Genomic DNA, 10,368 nt, shown 5'->3' with positions numbered 1-10,368 from the left:
TACTGTGTATAAAAGACTCGAGATTATTAGAAATATAGCGATAAACTTTATTGGAATGCCACCTGACCAATTTCCAATTCCAAAAAAAATCGAAAGCATACACGAACATGCTTAAATTTTACCTTAATGGGTTTCCAATTTTGAAATCTAATTAAGAAAGAGAAAATCGTACTTTTCCAATAAAAACTGGAAAAAAAGAACAGAAAGAAAGAAAAAATCGGGGACACATGGAGCTTAATGATCCTAAATTTGGCGCTTATACTTTTAATTTTGAAAATATAAGAAAAAAATATAATAATAACCTTTTCTTTCCTTTTTTTTCGTGTTTTGAATTTTACTACCCTGATTTGGTGTCTTTGTTCTTAGCTACTCTGATGCTCAGCAGTTTGGTATTCCAGTTACGTACCTACTAAATAAGTAATCCAAGTTGGAAGCCACTCCTTACAACAAACTCTTAGTAGAGAACCTGAGAAGTCATAACAATTAAAACCAAAATTTACTATCATGCCATTTACCTTTCCTGTGTAATACGTGCGATTATTCATGCACGATCCTCTGGATCAAAGTGTTAACAACACTATACTACCTAGCTCCATAGCTCACAGAAATTACCAAACAGTAAAGTAGATAATAACACAAAGTTGTGAGCTTTGGTACATGCTTGTCACAAATGTAGTTTTTCAACTACCATCCATCTTCAGTTTAGTACTGCCAAATCCGAAATCGACCGGACTAACTATAAAGTAGATACTAACACAAAGTTGTGAGCTTTGGTACATGCTTGTCACAAATGTAGTTTTTCGACTACCATCCATCTTCAGTTTAGTATTGCCAAATCCGAAATCGACCGGACTAACTACCACCTACAGTCTGAGGTTGGTGTCTGCTGGACATTTCCCTCAGTAAGATTGGTTACCTTTAGGCTAGATTGGTTACAGGCCCTTTTTAGGCTCTTCTTGCCTTCATGGTGAAACCAAACACTATCCTCATAAGTACTACACCAGTTCTTGAACATAATAGTTATGATATTTGTTCTATGTTCTACGGATACCACCCACGCTGGGGGAGTACGAGCTAGGGTATGTGATACAAAGGTGAACTGTAAGTACTAAGCACACAATGACTGGGTACTCATCCGTCGGTAGATCACATACAAAACTGAGCTCTCTCTCTCTCTCTCTCTCTCTCTCTCTCTCTCTCTCTCTCTCTCTCTCTCTCTTGTTTTCTTGTTCCTTAATTTTTTATACATTTTTTTATCGAGTCAATTCAATTTTCTTTTCTTTTTTTTTCGTCTTGCTTTTACTTCCCTCATCCGAAAGATATGTAAAAGTAAGTAAAAGTACCTAAGTTTTAAGTGAAAGTTTGAAATTCAACATATTGAATTTTAAACTTCAACAGAGTGCTTATTTATACTCCTTGAAGACCAATAAGTCAATAAGCTCGTTTAGCTACCCCGCAGTAAAGTGCTACTACACCCGTACCTATTTAGGTACCTAATACTGTAATCTATAGGAGTGTAGGAAAATTACAAAGTTATCATAATGAAGAAACAAAAATTTCATGGTCTGTGGGATTCGAACCAGCGATCTGCTCATTAAGCCTCAGGCTAAATGAAGGTATTAGACACCTGTAACCTAGAGAAAGCTCCTTGTCTCTAATAATCTGCTTCTGTTGGGGCAATTCATTTGAAAATATTTCACCATCGACAGCATTCAAAACAATAATATTAATGTAATTTTTTTCTTTCTTCAATTTGAGAATATTAAAAAGAAAGCGTTTTTCAATACAGATTTTCTTTCTTTGTTTCCTTTTAAAATTAAAATTTCAATATCCTGTTTCCAAATTTAATATCAGTATTTGTAAAAACATTAATTTCTTTCTTGCTTTCTCTGCCATACCTTTCTCGCTCTCCATTTTCTATTTCTGCTTAAAATGAATTAATATGACTTTTTGTTTAAATACCTATGTAGGTACTTAACTTTCTACTTCCTATAGTTACCGTCCTTCTTAACGGTAAATACTAAATACCCAATACATGTCCTACATAGATACTTTACTTAACGTAATGTAGTTTCTTGTAAAAAATCTTATAATTTCTCGTAAACAATATCTCAATATCGAAAAAAGCGATTTTTAGCACATCCACCAACAAATACCTAACGATAATTGTTTAGTGAAATAGATGATCAATCCTGTGATAGTGCAAGTGCATCCATAGTCCACACTGATCGCTATCAAAAGAAACTAAGAAAATGGTTTATTTATTTGAAAATCATACGGTTGAAATTTCAGCCTCATTATGATTGACTTGGCAGGACGCAGCACTACTTTGGCATATGAAAAACCCGAGTGTACTTATCCACCAACAAATACCTAACGATAATTGTTTAGTGAAATAGATGATCAATCCTGTGATAGTGCAAGTGCATCCATAGTCCACACTGATTCGCTATCAAAAGAAACTAAGAAAATGGTTTATTTATTTGAAAATCATACGGTTGTCTTGGCAGGACGCAGCACTACTTTGGCATATGAAAAACCCGAGTGTACTTGTGTACACTGTACACGAAGTAGGCAAGTAAAGCAATTCAAGTACTTAGACCGTGTGGATTGAGGCATAAAAGATAGGAATATGGGGTACTTTTCTTCGAACACATAAAAAGCCAAAGACATTGAGAGGACAGAACATCATCGATATAAGACAAGAGAGAAAACAATAACAATAAAAACCTGAATAAAAATCCGCCTTCCAAAGATCATATAATAGAATGACATAAAAAAATTGTAAAAGAAAATTTTTATATACCAAAACCTGAATAAAAATCCGCCTTCCAAAGATCATATAATAGAATGACATAAAAAAATTGTAAAAGAAAATTTTTATATACCTACCTATTTCTACCTTAGAAGAGGTATCTAAACATTATGTCCAAATATTGAATGGAAATTTCTACAGGTTGTAACAGCACTCTTTTGACGAAACATAGATGAAGATGAATAATATAGCTAGATGGGTAGGTACATTTTCCATTTTGTTTTCCTGTATGTTTGTTTCCGAATTGGCTCTATTTCTGAGGTAGTTCTACAGTCCACTGAATTAACTTGGCGGGCGGAGCGCTACCGTCCTCCTTAATTATTGATCTACAACAGGCCAAGTTCAGCCAATGCCATCACTTCTAATAGAAACTTCAGGAAGCATTCACTTTATTCAGGAGAACACCAATCAGTATCAATACATACTACCAATACTATCATGTTACATTTTCCATTTTGTTTTCCTGTATGTTTGTTTCCGAATTGGCTCTATTTCTGAGGTAGTTCTACAGTCCACTGAATTAACTTGGCGGGGCGGAGCGCTACCGTCCTCCTTAATTATTAAACTACAACAGGCCAAGTTCAGCCAATGCCATCACTTCTAAAAGAAACTTCAGGAAGCATTCACTTTATTCAGGAGAACACCAATCAGTATCAATACATACTACCAATACTATCATGTTAAGAATATCAAGGAGTACCAATATGTATACTACCAATCCTATCCTATTATGTTGAAAGTTTGACAGGAGAAACACTGTGTATAAAAGACTCGAGATTATTAGAAATATAGCGATAAACTTTATTGGAATGCCACCTGACCAATTTCCAATTCCAAAAAAAAAAATCGAAAGCATACACGAACATGCTTAAATTTTACTGTTTTTAATTCCAACCATACTTTTTGCTATTACATTGTTTTTATTGCTCAATATTTTCCAAGATGGCGAAGACTTTCATTTGATGTTCTATTCGTTGTTACTTGAGGATTTATTCAGATTCATGTTGCTCTTGTTATTACAAAAGGTGCGCCGCTTGATTTTATGACCACATCTTTATTATTATTGATAAGGATTTTTCTTTGTTCTGTTTTCCTATTGAAGTTTTGAGTAGGTTTCTTGTTTCGATGATTTCAAATCGGGGTCTATTCCATGAAGAATTTGCACTCAACATTTTGCAATAGACATGTACAGGAAATAGATTGACTATTGACCAGGACCAGAATCAGAGTTAAAACTCGGTTTGAGTTTTAGCTCTTGAATTAAGCGTTCTGATTGGTTGATTTCAGAATTTTCAGCCAATCCGATTGTTTTTTTTTTTAAGAGGTTTGACAGAGGGAACTGTAACAGCTAAGGTCTTATCGTCCCGAAATCGAAGAGAGAAGGAAGACAGGAATTGTTTTTTTTTTTTTTTTTTTTTTTTTAAGAGGTTTGGCAGAGGGAACTGTAACAGCTGAGGTCTTATCGTCCCGAAATCGAAGAGAGAAGGAAGACAGGATAGGAGAAAGCCAGCCGTTCCGAGAACGAACATTATCCCATCAGGATAAAATATCCGATTGTTTAATCAAAGAGTTAAACCTAAACTGAGTTTTAATTATAATTGTGGCTCCGGCCATAAGTAGTCGAACTCGACCGAACTGCAATTTAAAGTACAGAATTTGGACACGGAACAGGCTCCTAATAACATTGGTCTCTGGCCAAACATACGAGTAGAAACGGGTAGAAACAAGAATCTAAAACCCCGATATCATCCGTACGAGGGAAATGAAATTCCAGCTCACCCTCTTTCAGAGAATAATGAAGGAAAAGGGTGAGCGCTGAGGGCAAGGGAGAGAATGGAAAGTAAATGACATGCAATATTGGTGTGAATAGAACAAAAAAATATGAGGCGGACACATGTGGTCAGTCTTGATTCGTTTTCAATATGCGAAAACTATGTGGAAATCTTTTTTTCCTTTCCACAGCTGCCTCTTCGGTTTGGTGGTTGTGATGGAGGGAATCGTAACTACTGAGGTTTTATATAGAGGGAACCGTAACTACTGAAGTCGTATCGTCCCGAAATCAAAGAGAGAAGGAGGACAGCTGACGGTGTGTTCATACATAGTCGACCGGCCATCGATCGATGTCGACTGAGCCGTCCACACTGCATCGACAACATAGATTCACCTCGTCGATCGACGGCCGGTCGACTATGTTTGGACACACCTTAACTGAGGTTTGATATAGAGGAAACTGTAACTACTGAGGTTTTATCGTCTTAAAATCAAACAAAGAAGGAGGACAGGATAGGCGAAAGCCAGCATTTCCGAGAACAAACCTTATCCATCAGCTGTTTAGGATAATGTTTGGCCTGGGCGGGAATCAAAAGAGTGACCTAGTGCTTTACAAGTCAGGAGCGCTACCCTCCAAGCCCAAATAGGCTGGTGTTAATTTTCTTCACATCAAATATTCCCAGTTCTTCCATTCCGTTGAATTCTGTAATAGGGTCCGCCTTCACAGAAGAGATGGTGTAATGTTATTATATTGTTGGGGTTTTCATTTTATTTTCTATAGAAAATAATTTCATATTCCGGTTGCACTATTTTCACAGCTTCAATGATGATCAAACTGGACGTTCCAAGTATCCAACGTTTCTTCCTTTTGGAAGTCCTGGGCAGCAGCCATGGCGAAGTGGATATCACATGAGGCTTGTACTTTGGAGGTCTTGGATTCAATTCGCGGAAGTGTCACGAAAATGATGAGTCTAGCAAATTCGGTGACAGAAATATGCATGATTTTATTAAGAGGTAATTATCAATTTATCATTATTTTACATATTAGTTTGACCGATCATAATCTTTGCCTCAAGAAGAAGGAAATGTGAATATGCAGAAATTGCATGGGTGAGAAGAAGAAAGATATTCACAAATCCAAACTTCACCAGAAAAGGGCTGCACAAGTTAAGAATCCCTTACGTTTATATATGAAGCATGCACGGAAAACTATTTTCACAGCTTCAATGATGATCAAACTGGACGTTCCAAGTATCCAACGTTTCTTCCTTTTGGAAGTCCTGGGCAGCAGCCATGGCCAAGTGGATATCACATGAGTCTTATACTCTGGAGGTCCCGATTCAATTTGCAGCAGTGTCACAACAATGAAGAGTCTAGCGATTTTGATGACAAATATACGTGATTTTATTAAAAGGTAATTATCAATTTATCATTATATTATTAGTTTGATCTAAAGATAATCTTCTTTGGCTCAAGAAGAAGGCAATAATTTCGCCCTTTGTTTGTAATTTCCTGTATTTGTGTACATTGAATTATAACCAATAAAGAGTCTAAATAAAATGAATAAAATCTGCAGGAATTGAGAGAGTTGAAGAAAGATATTCACAAATCCAAACTTCACCAGAAAAGGGTTCGCACAAGTTAAGAATCCCTTACGTTTACATTTGAAGCATGCACGGAAAAAAGAATTCCAAGCGAGAATACATCTGGGAAATAGAGAAAAAGTTCAGCCTAAGAGGCCACGTGATTTGAACTTATAATGGGAAAATATTTTGTTTTGATGTAATGTTATGTTCTGGAAGATTTGACTAAACGCAGTGACGACTCCCGTATGAGATTTGTACCGTCACATTATACTTTCTTATTACTTTCTTGGTAAATATGTATTTTTTACTCCTCCAATTCCTGCATATTCACATTTTTTTTTCTGAAGTTATGAAGTCATATCTAGTTTTATCGCCTTCTTTGCTGGAGTTTCAACCTCAGTGGTCATCCATTTATCCTTTTGAACCTCGTGCTTAACCCATCTTTTGGGGCTGTTTGCCCCCACACCAAAGCCTTAGAGTGGGCTTTTTGTGTACGAAATTTTAAACCTCAATAATTGCTAAAGGTTTCAAATAACCAGATTTTCGTTACTCAAGCCTTGAGTTAAAATTTAAAAGTTATTCCTACCAATTAAACCTCAATAATTGCTAAAGGTTTCAAATAACCAGATTTTCGTTACTCAAGCCTTGAGTTAAAATTTAAAAGTTATTCCTACCAATACACATTGCTCCTGGATCCTCGATTTCAGTGTCTCGTGGGAAACTGCAGTTTGACCATGGTGATATTCACTCTTCACTGTTTTTTCAGGTCCAAAGATTTTGTCACAGCCACCAATTCCCGAGGATGTCAGTTTTACCGCTCCACTTTTTCTTCTGTCGCAGATATTCTCCTAACACTACGGGACTGATCGCCATCTTGTTACATGGCCGTAGAGATTTGGCCAGACATATTTCATTATATTTACCATTACGGTACGGAAGCAAAATGGTGAGTAAACTTTCAATTCATTCGGTGTGAACAAAAAAACAAACATGTTCGGAAATGAGTGTGTCAAGAGGTGTTTGTTTTCTTCCATGGCATGGGTATCTATCAAATTTACCCATATAATATTCCTGTATTTTCTCTATCTGTTAGGATTGAGAGTGGTAACACTCCACCACGCCAAATCAAAAAATCTGTTGTTGTTGTTGTTGTTGTTGTTGTTGTTGTTGTTGTTGTTGTTGTTGTTGTTGTTGTTGTTGTTGTTATTATTATATAACGATTGTTATTGTTACAGTCGAGTCGGTTGCACTACCCTCCACCCAAAATTCCAATCATTTTTATTTTTCCCAATTTCCGGGTTCTACCATCAGTATCAATACCCATTACAGCTAGGTCGGAAATTAATTAAATGCCATTTCCAAGTTTCTCCCTCCCCCTTAGTAACTCGGGATTAAAACTGTTTTCTAATTCCAATGTAGGCATTTATTGGTTGTCTTGTTGTTGTTGTATACGTTGTTGTTGTTGTTGTTGTTGTTGCTGTTATTATATAACGATTGTTGTTACAGTCGAGTCGGTTGCACCACCCTCCACCCAAAATTCCAATCATTTTTATTTTCCCAATTTCCGGGTTCTACCATCAATACCCATTACAGCTAGGTCGGAAATTAAAGAATTAAATGCAATTTCCAAGTTTCTCCCTCCTCCTTAGTAACTCGGGATTAATGAAAAATGCGTCAGTTAGAATAATAATTCAATCATAACTGTTTTCTAATTCTTATGTAGGCATTTATTGGTTGTCTTGAGGGATTCTAGGGATAATAGAACGGTTTACATAATGGAATGGACAATGACCCAAAAGAGAATGTTGTTGTTTTAGCGGCTTTAGCTTTTCGCTGAATAGTGATGGCAAAGAAAGAAACGATATCTTTTTATATCAACCATACACCAGGGTGATGTTCTCTACCTCTACCCAAAAGAGAATGTAATGATAAGTAGTGTAGGTACACCAACCAGCAAACAAATTTCAAAGTTGATTTCTTTTCCCAAGTCACAAATTTTCCCCATGGCCACACACTCCACATTGTATGGGTGAACAATCTGCATTGGAAACAGATACTGAGAACCGAGATAGCTTCTCGAGATTATAGATCTGGCTCACCTTAGAACATTCCGTCTCCACTCTCCAGTTAATAATACCACAGTCGTATGCAGATTGTATGATTATTTGATCGCATATATGCAAATATTGACATGTTTGAATTTGTTCAGCCAGAATATATTATATTTTACTGCACAGACACACAATGCTGGCTTGTATAATTATCATCTTGAATACGGAGCACACCTACGTAGAGAGTTTCAGATTTGGTTTTTCAGTGCCAGGGTAGAGACAGAGGGTGGATACTTCAATGTGAGATGGACATCATGTTTTTAATTATAATAATCATCTAATCTGCATGTTTAAATCAAAGGTACAAGTTCTGTTTCAAATGTCCGACTTCTGCTTTGAAGATTATCTTTGAGTAAGATGGAAACGCCTGCTGAAATGGCGGCATACAATTGATAGTTTTCATGATTTCAAGCTTCTAGTGTAGCTGAACTTTGGGGAATCCCCTACGCCCGTAAGCAGGGTCCTCATGTAACAATTTACTTGACAGAGTAACTTGTTGCATGTTGTGGACTTAGACTTTAGGAAAGTAAACTTGAGGAAAAATTTCACCGTCCACACGCAACTTCTTGTTCAAACTAGACTTGTCAAGTAAACTGTTATGTGTGGATCCTCCTTCATTTTAGTTATACTAACAATCAATAGCCTCATGAGTAATATAATGAGATTTCTTTCAAAAGGTTTTACAACCAGTGGATGTGTTAAAGAAATAAATATCTTTAAAGATGTATGAAGAACTAATGGAGTACATTTCTTCTCTAGTACTAAAGGCAAAAGGGATTAAACTTTCTCTTATTTGTTCTTGTTATTTCTTGAGTATAAATGTGCTTTGTTCTAGCCTTTACCTATTTCTACTGAACAGATTTTATTATACAGTTATATGAAAATTACCTTCTCCATATTAAATTACATATTTTCATATCATGTGATTAATAAATAAATACCTAATTAATCAACAACCTACCTACATTTTGAGATGAGTGAACCATAGATTATGGCTAACATGGTTAAATGACGAGAAACAATACACATAATATATGAGAGAAGAAACCCAAATTCCTCAGCAAACCTCAAGCATGATCCTAAAAGTTGGAAATTTATCACATTCCATCATATTCTATCATTTATCTCAGCTTGCTTTTCGTATCTAGAGCTGATTTTAATTTCTTCATGACCAAAAGGTAACTAAGGATAAATATTTCAAGCAACTTACATTTTGAAGGCTACCTTTTCCATACAAGAACACAGAGACGTCCAATAGTACACAATAAAATGTCTGGTAAAAAAACACAGTCACAGATTTCTTTTTTCAGAAATAAAAAATATGATTTACACCCAAGAGAAAAAAATATACATTCCAAACTTAGAAACTAAATAATACCTATAAAAAAATATTCATGTAATAAAGGAATAAAGTGTTCGAAAACTCAAAAGCTATTAGCCCTTTCAAATCCAGATGGTTAAACTAACTCCTGAATAAAATTTTTACGATTTAAGATTTAACATCAGATGATATATATAGGTATGTATGAAACATTGAAGCATCATGGTCTTCGAGCAGTCGTTTTACTTAGAATTCTTAGGGGTATGCCAATAAATTATTAACAATAATACCTATAAAAAAATATTCATGTAATAAAGGAATAAAGTGTTCGAAAACTCAAAAGCTATTAGCCCTTTCAAATCCAGATGGTCAAACTAACTCCTGAATAAAATTTTAATGATTCAAGATTTAACATCAGATGATATATTTAAAGGTATGTATGAAACATTGAAGCATCATGGTCTTCGAGCAGTCGTTTTACCTAGAATTCTTAGGGGTATGCCAATAAATTATTAAGTTAGAAACTAAAAAACTTGACGAACAGTGAACACAACATACACTGGTTTAGAAGAAACTGGCAGCCTGGCAACAGAACTAACTATTGACCTCTTGGCAAAACAACTGGTTTGGATGCGCAGTGAACGAGTGCGCAGTTTGAGCTAAATAATAGAAATATTATTATACCTAGCTGCTACCTGTATTGCTCTAATTTGTACAGTTTCTTTCCTAATCAATAAATTATCAAATTATGTGATTGATATTTGG

The sequence above is a fragment of the Diaphorina citri genome, unplaced genomic scaffold (genome assembly GCF_000475195.1).
Source record: "Diaphorina citri unplaced genomic scaffold, Diaci psyllid genome assembly version 1.1 scaffold3115, whole genome shotgun sequence".
In the NCBI taxonomy this organism is placed as follows: domain Eukaryota; kingdom Metazoa; phylum Arthropoda; class Insecta; order Hemiptera; family Psyllidae; genus Diaphorina; species Diaphorina citri.
Note: the sequence above shows the minus strand (reverse complement) of the source record.